Raw genomic sequence first — 25,106 nt, forward strand, 5'->3', positions numbered from 1 at the left:
CCTGAGTAGCTGGGATTACACGTGTGTTGTACAACGCCCAGCTAATTTTTTTGTATTTTTTTTAGAGATGAGGTTTCACCATGTTGGCCAAGGTGATCTGAAACTCCTGACCTGGTGATCTGCCTACCTTTTCCTCCCAAAGTGCTGGGATTACAGGTGTGAGCCACCGTGTCCGGCCTGTTACTGTAACTTTTAAAGTATTGACTAGCTTGCAGAAACTGAGATATGAAGAGAATAGGAAGTAAGGGAGATTTCTTATCTGTGTTTTTTAGGCTAGGGAATATGAATAAAAGGTGGCAAAGGAGGAGTAATGAAGACAAGTAACAAATTCCTAGGGACTTGATTTGAATTTAAGGGGTTGAATTTATAGAAAACCAAATATAGCCATAATCCATTTAGTTATAATTTCCATTATAATTAAACAATAATCCATTTAGTTGTTGAAATCAACCAACAATTAAGGGGACCCTAGTATGTTCTTCTTATTGTGCCAGGTACTATGGAGCTTACAAAGAGAGTGTAAAGTGTTTAATTGTCTAAGAAAACAGTCACTTTGGAGTGATAAACCATACGCTCTAAAAATACACATTCTGAAACTAAAAATGCAATATAAAAACACGAGACACATTGATTACTAAAATTAATGATATCTGACACCAAGTGACTTTTTTTTTTTTCTTTTTTGGGAGGCGTGGCTTACCTTTTAGGATTTCACTAGGTGAGGGATGCATTTCAGATTCTACTCCACCTAGTCTGAGTTCTTGCCCTTGTTTCTTTTTGAATTTATTGCTGCTGAAATAAAAGCACCATGAGGATAGGGATTATGGCCCTCATGTTTTTTTACCACAGTCCTGGTGTCCAGTGCTCAATAAATACTGTTGAATAAATTAATATGAAAGTCTTCCTTTTTCTTCTCACTGTCCAGTTTCTTCAAATGGTTCCTCTGTATGTGGCTCCACATCTGTATCTTTGTTCCCTCTTTAACCAACGGTTAATCTAAAGTAAGTGACATAATTCTCTCAAAGATTGAGGATTTTTTAGTAGTGTAATCTAAAGCATTCTTATTATATTTGATTATGAATTGACTTTTCTGTAAGTTTGACGTTATTGTCTGCCTGTTCTTTCTCAAAGTTCTCTTGTTCTATTACGCTCCCAATTCTGTAGCTCCTTGCCACCTCAGTATTCATTCTGCCCATCCTTTTTGTGTTGCTGTTTCTCAGAGTTTAATCCTTAATGGAATTTTGCTCTACATACCCTTCCTGTTGAAGTAATCCCATCTCATCTTCACTTTTTATCTAAGTGTAGGAGATGTCCAGAGTTATCTTGCGGATTCCGATCCCCCTCCTGAGCTCCAAACTTATTTATTAGTCATCTGGGAAACGTTAAGTATATGTCAGAACTGGGAGAAGAGATGCATAAGACACAGTCTTTACCCTAGAGGATTCATAGCCTACTGGGAGGAGAATTATTAGTAAACTAGCATTTATGCAGCACTTGGTATCTATGTTACAGTCCCTTGGGATAGCAGAAGAGGCTTTTGGAGTGGGGTCAGGTAATTTTTCCTACAAGGACACTTGAGGTGATCTTGAAGGATGGATGATTAGGAGTTCACCAGGTAAATAGAGAGGGAGGAATATTTTATGTTTTCACTGTCAGGCCTGGTGAGTTTGCTCCCTGGTGGTGAGACAGCTCAGTATGGACAAGTTTTCCAAGGCCTAAGGACAGTTAGACAGTAGGCCCAGGGGAGCCAATGTCATGGCCAGCAAAATGGTATCAAGCATTAAAGCCAGAGGGTTAGAAGTGACTGAGAAAACAGGGGAGTTAATAACAAACGAAATACATGACTACTCATTCAAAGCAGTGCATGTAAGGGAATGATTTAGACTAAGACTCTTAAAGTGGCGTGTGCTGGGTTTGTCCTTTTCAGTGATACCTATTGTATATTGCCATAGTCATCATGATAGATTAAAGCAGTGATTCTCCAGCTTTAATATGCATAGGAACCACATGGAGATATTGTTAAAATGTAGATTTTGATTTGTTAAGTCTGGACTGGGACCTGAGGTTCCACATTTCCAAGAGGCTCCCAGTGGTTCAGGGACTCTACTTTCAGAAGAAAGAGATTAAAGGAGCCAAGAATGGCCGAATGCAGAGGAAACAATTTATACAGGCACCTGAATAATTGTTATGTGTTTGAGGAATAGAGATTAGTACAGGACACTGACATCTTAAGGCATATATGGGGGATGGAGCGGTGATGGGGGGATGAGTCTGCAGAGGTGGGTTAGGGGTCAGGTCATGAGGGGCTGCATTTGCTAGGGAGTGTTAACTTCATACCAAAGACTGTGGAGGGGCCATTTTGAGCAGAAGAGTTCTATTATCATTAATGCTTTAGAATGAAGAGATGAATTAGGTTTTTAATCAAGTTGAGTTCAAAGTACTTGTGGTCCATTCTGATAGGAATATCAGATAAGTAGTAGAGGTAGATCTAAGCTGGACAGAGAGATTTGAGTATTCAGCCAATAGATGTACAGCATGAAATCAACTAGGCAGAATGGGGAATGAAAAGAGACCAAAGATCTAACTCTGGGGAATACATTTTCAGAGCAGGGAGAGAAGTTAAGGAAGAGCTTGTAGAGAAGACCAAGGTGCGTCCGGAAAGGTAGAAGGAAAACAAGGATTGTTTCATTGTAAAAATTCTAGATGGAGAAAGTATTTAAAAAAATGTCAGATCTAATAAGGTAGAGCCTGAAAAATCACCACTAGATTTGTCAATTAGGAGATTATTTGTAACTTTACCAAGAAACATTTCGGTAAAGTGGTGGAGACAAAAGCCATGTTGTAGGAGACGAGTAGTGAAATGTAGATGAGGAAGTGGTTTCAGCTGTGGTCTATTACTTTTCAAGAAATGTTGGTTAAGAAGGGATATAAAGCGGTGGGGAAGAAAGCCAGAGTCGAGGTGTTTCTGTGCTTGAGAGTTGGGTTCAGGAGAGAGCTTACAGAAAGGGGAAAATTAAAATTGAAACCATTTGGAGCCAGAAACTTGGCTGCCATCTTCAACGTGTTTTTCATACGGTTCTTCAAAATCCAAGCAATTACTAAGTTCTGTCAATTTGACTCTCCGTGTGTTTCTTGAGTCTATACCTGCTTCCTTCCCGTTACCAACGCGTTAGTTCCATCCTTACCAACTTGTGTCTGGACTCTTAAGTGGACCTGTTCCTCCCTTACTCCAGAAACAAAACAAAGCAAACAAAAATGCACCAGAGAAACAGAAAACTTCCCTTCCACACTCTTTGCTAGAAACCGTGGAGATTACAGAAACTAAGGGATCTATGAAAATGTACAGATCTGCCCTTGACAGTTAACTTCTTAAAACCCCTCACTCACTTCTTGTCACTTACAAATGATGAAGGTCAAGTTTTTTAACATGACACGCAGTGCCCCCAGGATTATTCTTTTCCAGCTTCATTTCCTGCTACTCACTGCCTCCCACTTTGATCTTACACTACTAGAAAACTTCTGATCTTTACTACCCTTGTGCCTTGTGCCTCTACACTCCACTGATTTTGTACTTCCTGCAATTCCTGTGGGACACCTCTATCTCACCTCTTCCCTAGCAAGTTGTTAGGTGCTTCTTTCTGTGTTCCTGTAGCACCTTACTTATTTACTGATTGTTATACTTTCTACATTATTGATATTTTCTCTACTTCTCTCTCTCCACGTTAAGAACTTAACAAGTTTTTCTCATTCATCTCTGTATCCTCCATGAGTGACTCAATGCTGTTGGAATTGGCGCTCAGTTCATGTTCACTGAAATGTGAAAAGAGTTATACAAGGAGGTAGTGGCATTTGACTGGACCTTGGAAGAATGATAGAATGTCACCAAGTTCCCTTTGATGGGGAAGAGGATTCTATAGAGAGTGGCTAGCATACGCAAGAGCTTTGAGGCAGTCAAGATGATAATATTTATAGATAATGCTGAATACTCCTTTTGGACAGGAGAGAAGAGGTAGAAAATGTAATGGCACGTAACGTTAGAAAAATAAGTTGGGCACAGATGAAATGGAGCCTGGGATGCCATGTTTTAAGATTTTTCTTTCCTTTTTTCCACTGTAGCAATGGGCAACCTTTGTGTATTGTTAAAAAGTAGAAAGTAACACCAACTCTTGAATTTTGAGGAAAGGTTCTGTATTTTCTGTAAGTATCTGATGTGGATAATCTTTTTTTTTTTTTTTCCCCAAGATTTTAATCATTTCGGTGTCTGTTATATTTAATTTCATTTATTTATTTTGAGACAGGGTCTCCTTCTGTAGCCTAGGCTGGAGTGCAGTGATGGGAACATGACTTACTACAGCCTCCACCTCCCAGGCCCAAGCGATCCTCTCACCTCAGCCTCCTGAGAAGCTAGGACCACAGGCATGCCACCACACCTGGCTAATTTTTAAATTTTTTTGTAGAAATAGGGGTCTTGCCATGTTGCCCAGGCTGATCTCCACCTCCTAGGCTCAAGCAGTCCTCCTGTCTTGGTCTCTCAAAGTGCTGGGATTAGAGATGTGAGGCACCATGCCCAGCCTTTATTTTTTTTCAGTTTCCTTCCTAAAGATAAGATGTTTTGTGTTTGTTTTTTCAGTTCTCTTCCTAAAGATTATAGCATGTTGCCCATTTTGGGTATGAGTACTTTCTGTCATTGTTCTTTCATATCTTTAAAAGCAGTCCTTGACAACTTCTAGATTTCTCTCAGAGATAATTATTTAATCATGTACCTTGCATTATTTTTTCTTTAATATTAGAAAATATTCTAATACTCTACTTTAATATTCCTTAGAGAACTTTCTACATTTGTTTCCTTTCTACTTTTGTTTCCTTTTGGCTGGTAACTTGGTGTTCAGAATTGCTTGTTGAAATTGGTAAACCTGGAGGTGTTGCTATACATATGCTTTTCCAGGTTATTTGTGAAAGTGTTGAAATTGATTTTGCATCATTCTCAAGGGAGACTGACTATTCTTCCTTGATGTTTGCTTATTCCCTTAAGCCAATATCTAGTTTATGATTGCAAGACCCTCGCAATTGTGTTTGGGTGTGTTTAAATGTGGTGTCATGAAGTTGTGGAAGGAAATCCAGGGATTGAATGTGTTTGGGGAACTGTTCGACAAGATTAGGTTAAATAGGGGAATAACATATAGGGTGACAGCCATTGAAAAGCAGTGTGCCTTTTATTTTGTCGCTGTGGAGAAAACAGAAAGCTGTGGCCTATGCTTATGCTCTAGTTGAAGGGAGAATTCTATATATAAATCAACAGTAAATGTTACAATATAGTTTATATTTAAATGCAAAATTGCATGAGAAACCAGATGAATACCAGCTGAGTAACTAAGAAATCCAGGACAAAGAAAAATCAAGAGGCAAAGTAGGCTGGAAAGCTTCATGAAGGAAATGGGACTTCAGTGATCCTTGAAAGATGAGTTAAAATCTATATAGCTGGAAAAGTGGTTGTGGTAGGGGATAAGAAGTTGCGGGGAAGGCAAGGGAAAGGGCATGGACTAAGATAGGGTGGGACAGTGAGAACAGTATGTTTGCAGTGTAGGGTTTAGAACTGGGTTGGGAGGGTAAATTATTGCTAGGTTATTTATGTAGGTCCTTGAATGTCACAGTAAAAGAGTTGGAAAGGTGTTTGGGGCTGTATGAAGGAGTATAGGCAGGTGTTAGGGGTATATGGGAGGATGTATGAGGAGGGGGGATATGAGGTATGTGGGGGATGTGAAGGTGTTGTCAGGTGTGTGAGAGGGTCTTAATGTGGTATATTCTCTAAAGCAAAAGAAAAAAATTAGTAGAGTGAAAAATGTCTGACCTATAAGAAAACCTTCTCTACCATAAATGCCTATTAGTCATTGTGATTAGCATAACATTATATTAAGTATTGGCCTATTTTTTCCTCTCTTTAATATTCTACTTGGTCATCTTTACTTGTTATTAATTTAATAAAAAATGCTACTTTCAATCTGAAATAACTCTGTGTATCTGCCCTTTTTTGATTTAGTCTTTGGGTGAAGTATACCTTGCCAGAATGCTGAATTTAACATGCCACTTCTGATTTTTCTTGTTAGAGTGTTTGAGTCTTGAGAGCAGATGTCACATTTCGTACAATTCTTTGGCCTGTCTAGTACCCTGTGGGCTGCCCAGTATGGAGTTGGCACTAAATATTGGAGATCTATGCGTTAACCCTTACGTCTTCAGGCTTGGTAACCTATAAAGTCAGTATGCAGTAACTCTGAATATCATAGATAATTGTCGTGAGTCTTTTAGTTGCCAGAACTGTTTACCCTGATTTATCTCATTTCATTCTCCTGTTTAATCCACTGACTATATCGTGAAGACGACCCCATTTTTCCTTCTTCCCTTTTAATGAGTTTCCTTTTTCATTACTTCTCAGTACAGACTGCTTTCTGCATATGTGCCATTCTTTTCCCTGAGTACCCTCTTCCTTCTTTATATACTTCTTTTTATACTTTCCAAATATAGCTAGAATCTTTTTCATATACTGCTTCTATGAAGCCTTTTTTAATTAATCTTTTTTATCCCTTTTAGTCTTTCTTCACATTCCTCATGTATTTGGTTTGCCAATAAGCTATAAATTATTTTCAATAAATTTCTAAATTCTTGATATGTTTGATATTCAGGATGAATTGCAGATTCCCCAAGGGCAGAAAAAGACTCTTCTATTTCTTTTGGTGTGTTTCCATAATGTTTTGCATATTCTGAGCATTTAGATATGGTTATTGTTACAAGCTCAGTCTCCTCTCCTGTGCCCAGAGCTCATGTGTGGAAAGGTGCCTCCCCTGCTATATTAAAAGTCCTCTGGTTCTCAGACTTGATTTTTTTTTTTTTAATAATATACATTTACTAGGAAGAAATTGTTTTTCCTTTCTCTTTGTCAATGTTGAGTAAATGCCAATGAGTTAATATATTAATACTACTTAAATTAGTAGTTGAATACGCTTTATTCTGCACCTAGCTCCTGCTAATAATTTTCTTTGCATTTTAATACCTAAATTCTAAGAACCCGAAGGGACATCAAGAAATAATTTAATTTGATCTGCTTTTAGGTCGTGGTTTTATTCAAATAAGAAAATTTGCAGAATATCTAGCCTAGATGCCTCTGCATTTATGTAGATGTGATGTATAAAATTGTAAGTACCTTTTTATTATCAGATATATCAATATTTTGTGAAGAAAAAATAAAAAGAAAGAACATGCTATTTTCTGTATGTTTTAGCAAGCAAAAGTGTAGAATAGCTGCTCTTATGCCTTGCACTGCCTTTTCAGTTTCAGTGGAATTGAGCAGATACATATTGAAAAACTCATTGTATGATATTCTGAGGACTAAGTCCCCTTGTTAGCCATCTGTTAAGATTTCATTTTAAAGACAAACTTGCCTTCTAGTCTTTGGGGTCACCTAGAGAGCTACTTAAATTTCCATCTTCTTGCTCTTCTTCTTTTAATTTACATCTTGTTAATTTTTCTGCTCATTCTGTTCTCTTGTTTCCTTCTCCCCTTTGCATTCCATATGACTTGATTTCATTTGTTTGTTGGTCTTTGACATGAGTAGAAGAAAAATAATTTGTTGAATGCCTACTGTATTAGAGATTTTTATTTATGAAGATTGCTTGTTCTCCGATGCAAGTTATTTTACCCAACATAGTGACAGACCTGATCACGTATTTTCCATTTTCTCCTTTCAGTTAGCATTGAAAATATGGAGCCCGTGGTTTGATACATATTTATTTTACCACAGCAAAATTTTAATGATTGATAGCTGACTTCTTAAGTGTGTTCCACCTGCCACTTTTGCATCTACCAAAAAAAGTCATACATTATTTTTTCCACATTAGCCATAGTATGTAAAGCCCAATTAAAAGTAAGCCATGCCTTGTTGCAAAAAGCTTATTACGTCTTAATGGAAAGTTAGTATCATGGATATTCACTGTGTTGTGTAATTGATTTAAAGCATTGATAACTCACCTTATGTTGTGCTTCATATTTTCAGAATACTTTTCAACAGAAATTTCTCTCTCTTGCCCTTTTTTTAGTCTCGCAGCAACAGACTGCAGTGGTTTTTTTATTTGATGTTTTGGTTTATCACTGCCACTTGTGAAAATTCAAGAAAGTTGTCATTGATGTATTTCTTGGCCCATACAATTAAAGAAGTATTGGCTTGATCTCTTCCTTTGACATACATGTTACTAGATGACCGTGGTAGAAGTCTGTGGTCCCTGAGTCATTTTTGTTGAGCAGGATTCGTGGTAGATGTTTAAATGCATCCTTTCTGAAAATTACGATGATTTTTTTTTCTTAATAACACTCTTTTAACTCCCAGCATTTTATATGCATTTAGTTTTACATATAGACATTTTATGAGTAGAAGTTATACTTGTCTTTCTGTAGTTTCCAGGATTTTCTTTTTCCTTTGTTGGAAGTAGCCATTACTTTACCTTCCTGGAGGCACATTTTAAGTACACGGGAGAGAAAGCAATAAGAAAAGTTCCAGAAATTACTCCAGAGAGTAATTTCCAAGTACAGAATAAGACTATTTCTAGGGTAGGCAAGGTGGTTTATGTGTTCATTTGTTTGACATTTGCATTGGAGACATTCATGGTAGCTTATAGTTTTCCTTGAAATGTCCACGTATATTATTTGTGATGAGACATCTTTTTAGATTTTTTAATTGGATGAACTAGTTGGTACAGCATTGAGGAAATGGTTGAACAGATAGAGTGGCTGTGTTCTAAGAATGCCTCATATGGCATGGGTTATAATGAGGTCATTGGGACAATCAGTTGGAGTGTCTAGAGTGGTGCTACAAAAGAAATGCAATGCAAGCAGCAAATATGAGCCAAAAAAATGAAATTTCAGATTTTCTAGTAACCACATTAAATGTTTTTAAAATAAAATTAATTTTAGTCATGTATTTTATTTAACACAGTGTATTCAGAATATCATTTCAACGTATAATCAGTATGAACATGATTAATGTGGGGTTTTTTGTACTCATTTTTTGGAATCCAATGTGTATCTTGTACTTGTGGCACATCTCAATTCAGATTAGCCACTTTTCTAGGGCTCTGTGACTATACATGGCTAATGACTACTGTATTGGACAGCTAAAGTCTAGAGCATTTAGTGAAATTGTGATGATGCCAGGAAATTGGGGAAAGCATAAGAGGAGCAAATATGAATCTCTAAGGTAGACCTTGTGCAGGAAATTCTATGTGAAATGATATCTATATACTTTTGGGAGAGAGTCAGAAACTGATGTGAGATGAAACTTTGATGATGGTGAAACCATTTGGAAGATGAGAATGACAGAGATTCAAAAGAAAATGAAAATAGGAAATGGCAGAACTTGACAATGGTTAATATTCTGTAACAAGGCCAAAATATAATAGTTGGTTATCTTTTTAAGAAAAACATCTTTTTCATCCAAGGGCTTTTTAGCTTAGGTTGTGTCTACATAGCGTGGAGGAGAGAGGTAGTTATTCATGAAACACAAGAGAAACCATTGAGATCAGCAGATAAAATTGATTGCAGAGGAATAATGTGGCTAGCAGGGTGGCATGGAGGATGATTTATACTAATATAGTAGAGAGGAAGAGTCTGAGGTAAATGATTGATTTTTATAAACTAAGAACTGGACAAAGTTCTTGGTGACTTAAGAGCAAATGAAAGATTAGGCAGAATACTGTATCAGAATTTATTGCTTTGACAGTGAAATAAGAGGACCTAGTGATAGGGACTTTGGTCACAGTATATAAGTGGTTAAGAGCTCATGAACTTAACTTTAATCCAATCTTGACCACCTAACTATATTTCTTTGCAAGTTACAATTATCCAAGTCTCAGTTTTTTCATCCATAAAATGGGCAGAAACATCTGCTTCATAGAATTACGTGGATTAAATGAGATTATATATGTAGCGACTTTGACTAGTATGACACATCTTCCTGTTATTTCTCTTAGTTTAGGATGTTCAGAGGGGAAAAAAAGAGTTACCATCGTGTTTTCTTGGAATACATGTTTATACCACATCTTCTAAGCTGTTACCCGTTAAAGCAGTTTTCAGAGTTCAGCATGGTGAAATCTCTTGATTAGTAGTTGATGAAATTTCCTTATACATAATTCCTATTAGGTGAAGAAAGAAGTTTCTAAGTCTCATTTTGTGATTGATGTTGATAACGAAAATGAGGACAGACGTCTGGGATTGAATCTCAGCTCCACCATATAATGACCTAATCACTTCATCTGTGTAGGTCTTAGTAGGACTTGAATTGAGTATTTCTCCAACTGTGGTGTGAGGACCTCTGGCATTAGAATCGTTTTGGTTGTTAGATAAAAATTCAGATTCTTGAGCTTCACCTTAGGGCTGCTGAATCAATCTCTGAGAGTGGAGCCAAGGAAGTTTTATTTAACACTGAAATATAGCTGTTGCATATCACATCCAATTGGAGAGCCACTAGAATGGATGATTCTAAGATCTGATTTGGTTCAAGATGAATCTACTACTCACTGTATTAATCTAGAGTAGGAGTTGGGTAGGAATAATAATACCTATTCCTGTTTACAACGTAGGATTGTTGTAGGGATCAAATAAAGTATTTTTAAGTTTGCAAAAGTAGGATTAAGTTAAAAGATATTTGAAGTTTAGACTCCTGTAGATTGTAACATCTAAAGGGCAGTGACTTTTCTGTACTAGGTGAATCTAGGTGGATCATAGTTCCATTAAGTAGTTTTTAATGACAAATTTCCTGTCTACCAGATTATGAGCTTATTTTTATCTCTTTCATCCACATTTAATTTTTTCCTTCTTTTAGGTGTATAGAGGTGAAACAGGATTATAGATGTTGAAACCAGATGGATATATAATTTGAAATATTAATATCTGTTCTAATTTTTAAATTTAGAGGTTTAGAGTGTGTCAGTATTATAAATTCTTTTCTCACAATCTCTGTAACTCATTAATCATTCAAGGTAGATTGTTCTGTTTAAGGATTATCTGTAATCTACCCATAATACTCTTTTTCCATCAGTTAACCCCTTCTGCTCTCAATTAAAAATAAAACCAACCCAGAACAAAAAGCCACCCTACCATGGGTGTACTTTATGGGGATAAAATACAGTCTCCCATTTTCTCCATTTCCAGAGAGATATATATGCTCTCTTATTGAGCAGTGTAACTACTTTGTATTCATTACAGTGTTTCATGCTTTAAAAATTTTTGTTTAATCCTACACATAACTAATAGAATCTCTTTTTTCCCCCATGGAAATAAAAAAGCTGCTTATTAAAAATGCAGAGCCCCAGATAAACAATACACTTAGAGATAATTTCAGTGGGTCTGGAATAGGCCTGGAAGTCAGCATTTTGATGATTTTGATGGAGGTTGTACACTGTGAGAAACGTTGCTCTGTTTCTTATTACCTCCAGAGGCATAAATATATGGGTACTGGCTACATAAAATAAATTAGGAATGGTATGTTTCCAGATTGAAATGAACAAATAAATTGTACATCAGAACTCTATGTATGTTGGTGTATGTTTTCCATAGGAACTGAAGATGATATTAGCACAGATGTCAAATGAAGGGACAAACCTACCATCCACAGGTTACAAATGTTTAGTATTACAGAAAACATTTTTATAAAAAGGAAGATCATAGGACACTTAACCTCTCAAAGTTTATACTTCTCAGCCTTCCCTTTTAGGTTAGCTTCAAGGATCTAGAAACATTATCATCCATTACAGAAAACTGTTAAAGATTATGTGGCACAGTAAAGGGGGAAGCAGAAGTAGAATAGACAGTGTGTTTCTGTTAAGAAAAGTACTTATATTAAGAAAAACTATTGAGCTTTATTGTATACGGAGTACTGTGCTCTTGCAAGCATCTTCTACAGCACTAGTGTTCACCTCTTAAAAGCATTAAATGATACTGGCATTGTCTTCATTCCCTTCAGTCCTCAGTTTTTGGTCCTCTTTCCTCTTCCTCACTTAAACAGTCTACTCACTGTTATTCTGTTTTTGTAATTTGTCTCATGTTTTGACTTCGCTGACTTCTTGCTTTTTTTTTTATTGTATAATTTCAAAATGAATAAAATAACTTCTAAAAGAAAATTTAAAATATATATCAAAAGTGAGCAAAAAAATTAAATTTGGTTTAATAAAACCCATTTTCTTTATGCCAGTGTTTCTGTTTTTTCTGTTAGGTATTTACCCCAAAATTATGCCTTGAGGCATAGCCGTAAATTGCTTATTTATATTTTTAAAATGCTAATATTAAAGGCTGAGATCTTGGACTGTGTGGTACCTAGGGACATAATTCTCATCAGCCTATCACTGTCATTCACTTCATCAGACTTAAACAAGGGCTTTTAACATCTGTAGATATGTAAGTTCCTCTTGGACTTTTTCATTGCAGTTGTTTCCTCTTCTTAATTTGTTTTTAAAAAGCAGAAATGTTCTTCATTAGAAATTGGGGCAGGTGGATGAAAGTGATAAACAAGAAGAGGATATGTGAGTTCCACTAGGAATTGGTCTTCAAATTTAGTGGAAGGCCAGGGATTAGAATTGGTGACCCCTGACTCATCTGCCAGCCAGCTGCTTAAATTGAGAGCAGTTCTGATAGATACAGTTGTTCCTTCTGTCCTTTCAACTGCATTTTGTCTCCTTTTCTTCTGTGTGTTGCTCCTGTCCCTTCTCCATGTCCCCAGTGCACAGATACGCCACTGAGTTTGAAAAGGGGTAACTGGTAACCTTATTAGTAAAGATGCTGTGTCTCTCTATTCTTTTGTTTTCTTCTACACATGTCTTGATCACAGAATTTTATGCTCTGGGTAGACCTGAACCTAAAAGTTGGACAACTGTGGCCTTACTTAGTTTTTGGCATTCCAAAAGTAACTTTTAACGTGGAGAAAAGTGCCCTATTATTTGAACTTTTTTGAATCCTCTTTTGGTATATTTCAGTGGCCCACTAGTAAGAATTTTTTTGTCTTATGTTTAAATGTTTCACTAATAGAAGACTGGGAACAGTTCCTAATAATTATTATGGTTCTGTGGATCTCTGTTTTTTAAGAAAATGATGGATGTAAACATTTCTCTGTGGAAAGAAACGGGGGAATGACATTCAGGATAGACTAACAAAAGTCACAACGTTTTTTTCAAGACATTTGTTTTATTAAAACATAAGCAAGGTGCATGCTTTGGCAGCACATATACTAATATTGGAATGATAGAGAAAACATTAGCATGGCCCCTGGTCAAGATGCCATACAAATTCATGAAGAACATAAGCAAAGATATATCACCTTCTTAATTTAACTCTTCCACTATTGAATTTAAAGTAAGGAGTTTAACTGTATTCTTTAGTTCTACTTTTCCTGAACAAAAAATTTCTTTGACTCTTTGCTTAGTAAACAGTTTTTCTTGTTTTATTAGTTCACACAGATAGTAAAACTTATCAGTCATTGATTATTGTTGAAGTAAACATGACTTTTCAAGCGAAAGTTGTATTAGTGAAGTTGATAAAATTTGTAAACTAAATGTGAATAATAGGCTTTGCAGATGTTTATATGAAAGCTTTCTGTTTCTGTAGGGGGCTAGTCTAGACTATGTTGTCCATGTTCTGTGGCTGTGTCTTATCTATGTTCTGCTGTAACGTTGATCCTTTCTTTAAACTTTACATTTATCATGCTGCTTTTTTTACTCTTTTAAAACTATATTTCTCAATTACTGACTATACAGAGAAATATGAATGCTTATAATAAAAGCTGTTATCTGTTGTGTGTGATTTTTTTTTCCGTTAAATTATGAGGGCAAAATCTATAGAGCTACTATTAAAATAATTCTTTGTGATAATTAACACAGGACAGAACTGTCTTTTTGTTAGATTTTAGGCAGTGTTAATATAGCAAGACTATAAAAGTGTCAAAGAAAAAATTTTTATTTTGGTTTACAAGACAGAATTAAGCCGGATTTGGAGGAAATATTTTAAATTGTAAACATGAAAGATTAAATATACTTTGGAATATTAAACAAAAACGTGTGTGTGAATCTGATTTTATTATTCCTGCTACTCCTTTTTTATAGTACTTATGTAAGCCAGTATCGAAAACAATTTTGGTGATTGTTGAAAGGTGTTGGGTTGAGGTATTTACCTTTAAAGTGGACAGACATGACTTTTACAAATAAGACTTTTTTTTTTTTTTTTTTTTTTTAATTAAGAGGCCAGGAACTATGAACTGGATTTAGATATTTATCTGATTTAGAATGTTTATCTGAAATTTTTGGTTGCCTTTTCTCTGAGTTTGAGGGGAAGACTGCCCTTGTTTTGTGTTACAGTGACTTAGGGATTTTTAGAGAAAGGTTATTAAAGTTTTTCCTGGGCTGGGCATGGCGGCGCATACCTGTAATTCCAGCACTTCAGGAGGCTGAGGTTGGTGGATTGCTTGAGCCCAGAAGTTTGAGACTAGCCTGGGCAACATGGCAAAACCCTGTCTCTACAAAAAAATTAGCTGGTATGGTGGCAGCCACCTGTAGTCCCAGCTGTTTGGGAGGCTGGGGTGGGAAGATCAATTGAGCCCAGCAGGTTAAGGCTGCAGTGAACTGTTGCCATGCCACTGCACTCCAGCCTGTGTGACAGAAAGAGACCTGTCAAAAAAAAAAAAAAAAAAAAAAAAGAGTCTTGTCTCTTTTTGGAGGAAAAGGTAATAGTTATAGAAAAATCATATAAGCTTAACTGATTATTTTAATTTTTTAAGAGTTTAGAGATTAGTATAATAGTTTTTTGGGAGTGGACCATATGGTAAATGTATGTTTTTCAAACTTACTAAATGTAATCAAACTGTTTTCAGTTAAGAAGTATTTGCAGATTAGAGATGATATTTTGCTTTTTTCCATTTGATTTCATGAACTGATAACTGTTTTTCAACTTTGCCTTACTCTGTTTTGTGTTGCTATTACAGAATACCTGAGAGGAGGTAATGTATAAAGAACAGAAATTTCTTCTCTTATATTTCTGGAGACTGGGAAGTCCAAGATCAAGGCAAAGGCATCTGGTGTGGGTCTTTTTACTGTGTCCTCACAGGGCAGAGGGCGGAAGGACAAGAGACAGCCCACTCCTTAAAAGCCCTTTTTATAATGGCATTAATCTCTGACCTAAACACCACCCATTAGGCCCCACCTCTCAATACCAGTACACTGGCAGTTAAATTTTGGAAGGGATAAACATTTAAAAACATAGCAAACTTTTTCAAGCATTTTCTCAATGTTTTACTCCACTCCATTATCTCACCTATTAAAAGGAAGTTAGGGATGGGGAGAAAGTGGTAGAAAGAATGTATCAATGCCTGAGATAGTTTGATGTTCAAAGAGTGTCCACTTGTCTGATGTGAGTTGAGGCTAAAGAAGAGCAAAACTGTGGAAAGCCCTGTAGGATTTGTTAAAGATTTTTATTTTAAGGCCAAGGGTAGTGGGAAGCTGTTGATTGGCTTTAAGTTGAGATAGTGATTTGATTTTGTTTGCTTTAGTAAATTGACTTCTGGATGAAGAACTGATTGGATGGGATAAAATGGAAGCTGGGAGACCAGTTAAAGAGGCTGTGGCTATAGTCCAGGGAGAGATGTTGGTGACTTGCAGTAATAACCTTCCAGTGATACTCACATTCTTTACAAAACTAACTTAGATTTTCTAATTCTGGTGCTTATGCCTTAAACCTCTTCCCTCATGTTCTTTTTTTGTTGTTGTTTCAATTATCTGTAAATTCTCATTTGGCAAGCTAGATAATATGGTTTTATTGTTGTACTGATTAAGAGAGCTAGTGTGAATGGGTGATTTCTTTATGAGCAGTATGAATTCCTTTATACAGGGTTTATTTACTTTCTAACGTATCATTACTACCTACCAACAAGAAGCTGTTACAGTTACTGCTTTGTATTATCAATCAGTGATGACTAGTAAGCATTTTTTAATTTAAAAAAAAATTTTTATAGCAGATTCTTGCTATGTTGCTTAGGCTGATGTTGAACTCCTGGGCATAATTCTCACACCTCTGCCTTCCAAAGTATTGGGATTACAGGCGTGAGCCCCTGTGCCTGGCCCCAGTAAACATTTTTTAATGTCAACTCAGGATACTTCACTCATTTTTAAAATACTTCTTTATTAATCTTTTTATTTTCTAAAGTCAGTTTTAAGACAAAAATCTACTCTTTCCAGAGGTATTAACATTATTTTAAAAATAATAAAGAACATTGATAAAGATGTATACTTGAAATTCTCTGTCTTTATGATCTTCTGGTTACTTACCTATCATTCCTTCCTTCCTTCTCTCTTACCTTGCAGGATAAATTAAAATAGGCCTGAGTTTGCTGTGCAGAAGCTCTTTAGTTTAATGAGAACCCATTTGTCAATTTTCGCTTTTGCTGCCGTTTCTTTTGGTGTTTTAGACAGGAAGTCTTTGCCCATGCCTATGTCCTGAATGGTACTACCTAGGTTTTCTTCTAGGATTTTTGTGTCCTTTGTAGGGACATGGATGCAGCTGGAAACCATCATTCTTAGCAAACTATCACAAGAACAGAAAACCAAACACTGCATGTTCTCACTCATAGGTGGGAACTGAACAATGAGATCATTTGGACTCCGGAAGGGGAACATCACACACCGGGGCCTATCATGGGGAGGGGGGAGGGGGGGAGGGGGGAGGGATTGCATTGGGAGTTATACCTGATGTAAATGACGAGTTGATGGGTGCTGACGAGTTGATGGGTGCAGCACACCAACATGGCACAAGTACACATATGTAACAAACCTGCACGTTATGCACATGTACCCTAGAACTTAAAGGATAATAATAATAATTAAAAAAAAAATAGGCCTTAGTTGAGTTTTAGAAGTATTGAAAGATTTGTGAATTCTTTTACTTTCTACTTTTAGTGTCTTTTGAAAATTGAGCTCATTTTTCTCTTCCTTTCAAGAAGTTAACGATTTCTTCAACTTTGGAATTAGTTTTTTACTATTTCTGCTTAATACCAAGGTATTAAGGCTGCAACTAGTATGCCAGCATTAGATATTTATTGAATGCATAAGATGCTGTACCTGTGTGAAAGACATAGTGTCCTCTAAGATTTCTTATAGCATGTCACCAGAATAGATTTCAAAGTGTCCTGCCCAGGGGTGGAAGGGCTAGAAAGGGTAAAAGTTTCTCATCCTGAAAGGAAATCATTGGGCTCCTATTTTTCCCTTTTTGTTTAATGGAACTCTATTCCTTGTATAATGTTATAAGAAGCTTACTTATATTGATTAAAATGAGAAAAAAGCAGATCTTTTCTTAAAACCGTTTCCCCTACCCCCTTTTTAATTATTAAAAAGGCACAGGGAAGTTGAGGTCTGGAACATTTCCAGGCTTTCTTGGCCTATCCTAGCAAAGCGGTCCTAAATGTGGTCCCAGGTGCTATTTAGTTGAATGATAAATCCGAAGGTTTGTGATTTGCTCTTTTCCTGGTTCCTGTTATTCTCTATATACTTTTTGTATTTAGGAAAATGAAGTTTTTTGTTAGTTGATTTTAAAATCAGTGTCTTTGTTCTGGGCTACCAACCAAATAATAACAATTTGAAGTATATTTCTTGCCCACAAGGTGTCATTTCTTAAGAGTGTTAGAACAGTTACCTTTAAAGATGAAATGCTTCTTTGTTCTGATGCCTTCATATTGATTTTTTCTGCCTGTACATCAGTGTGTCTGTATCTGTGCCTTGAATTTTTTTTTCTTTCCTTTAGGTCTTTTTGGAGAAAACATTATAATGGATGTCTAGTTATTTAGTAATTGAATGCAGGTTAGTTAGCATCCTTTTTTTTCTCCTCCTCTCTAGAAGAAGGTGCGTAGTTGTTTTTGTGTGTGTGTGTGTGTGTGTGTGTGTGTTTTAAATTGACAGGGCCTAAAATGTTGCATTGCCAGTACATAAATTTTATTTGAAAATTTATTCTTTTTTCATATATCTAACTTGCTTATCAAAAGTCTTAAGTTTGTGAGAGGATAGGAAAAAAAGATGCTAACTAACGTACATTCAATTACTAAACTAACAACAAGCCCTGTGTACAGTATCTTCTGTATCTAGAGAAAGGTTTAAGAAATGAAGTCCTCTAAAAATGTTGTTAATACAAAAATGTACCGTTTGTATTGAACTGGATCTACAATTTAAGTGAATTAAGAAATAAACTATAAAGAATTCTTTTAAAAGGGCAGCTGCTTGTGTCTTTTATGAAAGGAAATTCTACCATTAGAAATTTGCCACTCTCTTTGGGACTCTAAAACTTTTATGTTGAGGCATTTTAAGACAGAGATTTGAGAAATTGATGGAATTACTCAAATTTTGGTCTGTATCCAGGTAGATGTGTATTTATTTGGAGCCATCTGTGTGGGGATAATTAGTCATTTAAGTGTTAACAATATCAAAATACATTTTAGGTGCTTGCCTTTGTAATTTGTCAGGAATTAACATTGGAAGCCCTTAAATAAGGCTGGATGCAGTTGCTCAGGACTATAATCCCAGCACTTTGGGAGGCCCAGTGGGATGGATCACTTGAGGTCAGGAGTTCGAGACCAGCCTGGCCAACATGATGAAACTCTGTCTCTACCAAAAATACAAAAATTAGCTGGGTGTGGTAGCAGGCGCCTGTAATCCCAGCCACTTGGGAGTTTGAGGCAGGAGAATCGCTTGAACCTGGGAGGCGGAGGTTGCAGTGAGCTGCTAAGATTGGGCCACTGCACTCCAACCTGAAACAACAGAGTGAGACTCTGTCTCAAAGGAAAACAACAACAACAGAAAGAAGTCCCTAAGTAGTGATTAAATGTTGACTTCCAAGTATTTTTACTCTCCTTCTTACACATGCCACATGCACATTGTCTGATGCCACAGCATACAATGTTTATATTTTTAGTTTATTCTGTGCTAGTTGTGCTTTTAGTTTAGTAATAGAAATATATTACTTTAGTTAGATGGATGGAATCTTGTAATGTTTTGTCAGACTGATAGTAAGTACTAAGTATGGGATATTACAGAGAAGAGGCAAAAAATTTCTGGGAAGAATGCCAGACAATGTTTGTGTTTTCTTTTAGAAGTGATTGTTCGGTGGTGGGAAGGGGCTTAGTTTAAAAAAAAAAAAACAAAATTAAATTGACAGGGCCTAAAGTGTTGTATGGCCAATGCAGAAATTTTATTTGAAAATTTATTTTCTTTCTTCATTTATCTAACTTGTCTATCAAAAGTCTTTTGGGACATTTTGGACTTTCTGCTAGCTTTTGAACAGTGTTACTTTTCATAATGCTTAAAAGCAACCCAGGGCAGCCAAGTAGGAGAGGTGACTGCCTCTAGGATGTGTATCAATACAGAAGAGAAAGGCTATCAAAAAACTCAATGTGTTTATAATTGTATGGAAACAAAGTAGTAAAATGAGTTTTTTTTTTGTTTTGTTTTGTTTTTTTGAGATGGAGTTTTGCTCTTGTTGCTCAGGCTGGAGTGCAATGGCATGATCTCGGCTCACCGCAACCTCTGCCTCTCGGGTTCAAGCAATTCTCCTACCTCAGCCTCCTGAGTAGCTGGGATTACAGGCGTCCACCACCACACCCACCTAATTTTTGTATTTTTAGTAGAGACGGGATTTCACCATGTTGGCCAGGCTGGTCTCGAACTCCTGACCTCAGGTTATCTGCCTGCCTCGGCCTCCCAAAGTGCTAGGATTACAGGCATGAGCCACTGCGCCTGGCAAAATGAGTTTTCAAGTAGGAAAGAAACTACGTAATACACAAAAGTAATACACAAGAATTTTAGATTTTTTTTTAATACTCATAATCTTGCTTCTTAAAAGTTGAAGCGACATAATTATGAAAAAAACTGTTGGTGATTATGGCCTGTTAAATGATTCTGTATCCATTGTTATTTAAGGTCATTATGAATTATCAGTTTACCATCTTTTACTGTATTTAAAGCTACTCTTAATACGTGTTGTTAATTTTCTTTATTAGCTGGTTTTAAATGACCAAATATTGCTTTGATGGAAATGTTTGTGATGAGGTTTTTGTGCTTTGTTTTATTTTTGTTCAGATTTCTCACTCTTAACATTGCTGGTTCCTCAAAGGTGATTTCACATTATCTTCATAGCAAGCAGAAGTGATCCATTTTTACTCTTTCTGTGACAGACCGATGTTTTATTAAAAAGAGGGCCTGCATCTTCCCAAGTAAGATAAAGCACTAAAAAAAACCTTAATGTAGGTAGTGTCTTTTCAGTGTAATTGACACTTTTAGGTTGGATTTAGTGCGAACTAGTAGGAACTACTGTGTGCATGTTTGTTTCCTTAATCTGTCTATTTTAGGAGCTCTGTTCTGACTTTGAGAATTTACCTTTTACCTCGTATTCTTCTAAATTTCTGCCTGGTTTTGGTTTTTGTGCATTCAAAAAAATAGCCTATAAATTCTGATTCAAGTATTGGCCTCTAGCTGCAGTCACCATTATCCCTTCTCCCCGCAAAGAAGAACATCTAATATTAGAAATCTGTTTTGCACAGTCTCGGTAAAACTTGTATTTACTTGTACCTGTTTTGATGGAATGCATCTTATGAGTTGGGGCCAGAGAACTGCGTAGAACTATTTTGATCTGAAAACCTGGGCATTTGTAGATACTGTACACATTTTGTGGCTGTAGGCAAAAATAATTTTCTGTTGTGTGTTAGGTATCTTTGAAGATATCTAACTTATTCTGGGCAATATACAGTATATTTTTCGTGATAGTAAGACTAAAATATTGGGAAAAAATTACCAATGAAGTGAAACATAGGATAAATATGTATAGAAGCAAGCTTTGTTTTCTCAGAAGTTTGTAAGATAAGACATTTAGAAACAGCTAACTACCCAACCCAATAAACCAAATCATTTTTATCTTTTGCTTTCTTATGCTTAGGGAAAACAAATAAGGGACTGTGAAAAGCAAAAGTTCTCTGTATTCTAATTTGACAATCCTTTTAATACCTGTGGCCATTTAATCAGCATAGATATTGTATACCTCTTGTTTTTATTTATATTTATTTATGTATTTATTTATATTGATTTATTTATAGTGTCCTGAGTTTTGTTCTGTTCCAACGCAGTTTACTCATTAATCTTTAAAATACTACCTCTGTTCTTTTGATGACTTTGAAACCTCTCCTGGCTATACCCAATACTACAGAATATAGAATGCTCTAGTCCAGTGAGGGCAGTCTTGTCAAACACTCTGGTTATTCACAACCCTGTTTATTTGGTCTTCATCTTCCCTACCTCTGTTCAACTTATAGTTCTGTGTCTCCTTAGTAGCCCTGCTTTAGTTTCATTTTCTCTGTAAAGCCCTCTTTTTTCTTACTATTCTAGGCCTTGTGAATTGTTGATTTAGTGCAAATTTAATTTAATTCCTATACTGTGCTAGGCACTGATGATACTTCATCTGTATACGTCCAGTATTAAGCAAAGTTTTCTCTAAAAAAAAAAGTCATCTTATATTTGAATCCTTACAAAATTTTTCATATTTTGAGCTCTCTCTCAATTATTTTGAATAGAAGTATAGTATTTGGAGAAGATAGATGAGCTTGAAATGATGCCAGTCAGTACTAGTTTTAAAAGTCTGTATAGGTTTCCTGAGGGAATAGATATAAGGGTATAGTAAAAAGTTTAAACAAATTAGAAATTGTTTGTGGGCAGGGAGTTAACACTCTTATAATTTGTTGTGAAAAAAAGCCTTTAAAATAACTTTTAAAAGAGATATGTAAGAAGTTACATTGTGAAGATCATAGTATGTACCTGTAGAACAATTAAAAAACCAACCATCTTAAAATCATGTGAATGGATATTTGTGGCTTGGAAAAACATTTTCAATGATGGTATTATGACTTCCAAAAGTATTGTTTCTCAGAACGACTTAAGTGGAAGTAAAGATCATTCACTTCATGATACAGATTTCTCAGAAAGTAATGAATGATACTTCTGGAAGATGTAGATAAAGTTTGAATAAAGTTATTTTGTAAAATTTATGTGCTTTGTGATTTTAAAACATTCATAAGACTAAATTAATAAAATTATATATTGGACTGTGTGATATACATGGAAAGGTTTGTATATTTCAAATTGGTAAAAATTTAAAAAAAGAACTTTTTATTGGGGAAAATTGGGAAATCCTTTGTGTTGAGGTTTGCCTGATACTCATTTATTTATGGTAGCTTGCAAGTTTCTGGGCAGTAGGATGATTATTAAGCGTAGTGAGAGAGTGTTAAATAATACTTACTGAACTAATAAAATTCTGTATACATTTACTTATTGATGCCACGAAAGATTATACTATACCAGAATTTTTCAATTACCTAAAATTCTTTTGTGTAGTATTTTTAATACTTAAAAAAATTTATACTGTGAGATGTTTTGGATTAAAACCTCATTCAATTTAATTCACCTTCTATAGCTGATTCCTTGGACTTGTGGTTTGTCCCCAGAGTGGCAGGAGCAATGACATGTGAAAGGGAAACAAGAATTGCTTTGTAAGTTGGATTTATTACATTTGAAACTTCATTAACTCTTCCCAGAGGACTAAGTTGCCTGTGGTAGGCACAAGTGTTGGAAAGAGATTGTTTCATACCTCTTTATACTATATCTCAATGAGTTTTTGATGGTTTCAGACAGCATTAGAATATTTTTCTAGAAATTCCTCAAATTTATAAGTTCCCAGAACAATTCTTATTTTTCTGCTTAACATTGGTTGCATACATAGGAGAATTGTGATAGGTGAGCTAGTCACAGGGCTGTGAAAGACATTGTCATCTTAATCAGAAAAAAGTGTAGTGAAATTGATAATTGTAAAAGATTTGAATTTCTTCCACCTGTTTCAAAGAGTAGAGGGAAAACAGTAGTAGTTGGTTGGTTTTTATTCAATTGTTGTAATGTGTTTTTGCATTTTATCATTTGTTAAGTACTGTTTGTGTTTAGAACTCAAGTAAGATGGATAAGTCTTAGACCCTAGTGGCATTCTTTTTTTTTTTTTCTTTTTGGAACATTTGTTTTACATTGATTTAATTCAAAGCTGCAGACCACAAAAACTTCTTAATGCCAATGATAAAATTGTTAGATATTTCATCATATTGAGAATGACACATTCTAAGCAACTGTAACTGTATACTACAAGAAGACAAGGCTGAGTGCTTGGCTCACACTTGTAATCCCAGCACTTTGGGAGTCAGAGGCAGGAAGATCTGTTGAGGCCAGGAGTTCAAGACCAGTCTGGGCAAAATAGCAAGACCTTATCTATACAAAAAATAAAAATAATTAGCAATGTGTGGTGGCACATACCTGTTGTCCTAGTTACTTAGGAGGCTGAGGCAGGAGGATCGCTTGAGCCCAGGAGCTCAAGGCTATAGTAGGCTATGATTGCACCACTGCATTCCAGCCTGGGCTATAGAGTGAGATCTTGTCTCAAAAAAAAAAAAAAAAAAGAAAAAGAAAAAGTTTAAAGAAGGGAAACTAGTGAAAATGTGATTAAAGAATGTAATAGATGGAAGAGTTTAGGAAAAAAAATGTTTAATTTTATGTTAAGCTACATCAAGATATTTTTTGATTGACTACATCTATTTGACAATTTACCAAATATTAATTGAATGCCTTCTGAGTTTCAAGAATTGTGCTAGATATTAGGGATTCAGTCATGAAAATATTACACCATTTGCTTGCAAGAAACTGACAGTCTGGTGAAGGACATGCCATTCTATCACCACCTTCTATCTTCTGTCTAAATAAAGACATGTCAGTTTAGGTCATTCTAACTCATATATCTTCTCTGGTCCTTAAATCAGGTGTCCATCATTATTTTTATAAATTAATTTTTAATTGACAAATAAGAATTGTGTATATTTATTATCAACATGGTTTGAAATACGTATATGTTGTGGGATGGCTAAATCAAACAAATTAACATATGTATTACCTCATATATGCAGTACTTATTTTTTATGGTGAGAGCACTTAAAATCTAACCCCAGTGGAATTCTCACATGTAGAAGAACGTATATAGATAACTGATTTAAAAATCAGTGAGTAAATATAAAACAGTTACATTGGATTGCAAGAAGTGTGCACTTTGGGAGAAAGAGGAGTCCTGATTATAAGATTTTTAGGATTTTATTATGAGAAAACTTGGAAATTGTCACCATATGAGAGGTTTTCCTGGGAGGCTTTCTACAAGAGCTGGGCTTTCCGGAACTACTGGAATAATAGAGTGACAACATTCAAAATGTATTTGCCTGAACCATGTCTGACTGCTCCAGCTCCATTTATTGGAAAAGCTATCCCGTTTCCATTGAATTGCCTTTGCTTATTTGTCAAAAACGAATTAGACTTATTTGTGTGTGGTTCTCTTTCTGGGTCCTGTATCTTTTTCACTGATCTATGTTTCTGTCCCTCTGTCAGTACCTTGCTGTCTTTATTATTGCAGCTACGCTGTAAGCCTTAATGTCGGGAAAGTGGGGATTGATTTCTCCCACTTTATTATTATTTTTCAAAAAAGTTTAGAATATACTTGTTTATATCTACAGTGAAACTTGCTGAGATTTTGATATGAATCACATACCTATATATCAATTTAGGGAGAATTGACATCTTTACGTTCAGTCTTCCAATCCATGAACAGTTTGTCTTTCCAAATGTTTAGGTTTTATTTGACTTCTTTCATCAGCATTTTAAAATTTTAATCATAGGGATCCTATACATGTTTTGTTAAATTATACCTCAGGATTTTATTTTTCTTCAGAGCAACTGTAACTGGTATTGCATTTTTAATTTTAGTTTCACTTGTTCATTGTCACCAAATACAAATGCAATTGATTTTTGTGTCTTGTTCATCTATCCCGTGACCTTACTTAATTCACTTATTAGTTCGGGGCTGCTGCTGCTGCTGCTTTTTTTTTTTTTAAAGATTGCTTTGGAATTCCTCCATATACCAGCATGTCATCTGCAAATAGAGATGGTTTTATTTTTTCTTTTCTAGACAGTAAGCCCTTAAGT

At 35.5% G+C, this 25,106-nt stretch overlaps 1 protein-coding gene and 1 non-coding gene across 2 annotated transcripts in view; both read left to right on the top strand.

Moving 5' to 3' along the window:
- The window catches only part of ACVR2A (activin A receptor type 2A), an 88,054-nt gene that overhangs the window by 19,937 nt on the left and 43,011 nt on the right, over window positions 1–25,106 (top strand). The window lies entirely within an intron of this gene.
- Window positions 13,242–13,346, top strand: LOC119625467 (U6 spliceosomal RNA). Its single transcript, XR_005241662.1, has one exon. It is a non-coding gene; the product is annotated as a U6 spliceosomal RNA (small nuclear RNA).

Source organism: Chlorocebus sabaeus, chromosome 10, assembly GCF_047675955.1.
Source record: "Chlorocebus sabaeus isolate Y175 chromosome 10, mChlSab1.0.hap1, whole genome shotgun sequence".
Classification (NCBI taxonomy): Eukaryota; Metazoa; Chordata; class Mammalia; order Primates; family Cercopithecidae; genus Chlorocebus; species Chlorocebus sabaeus.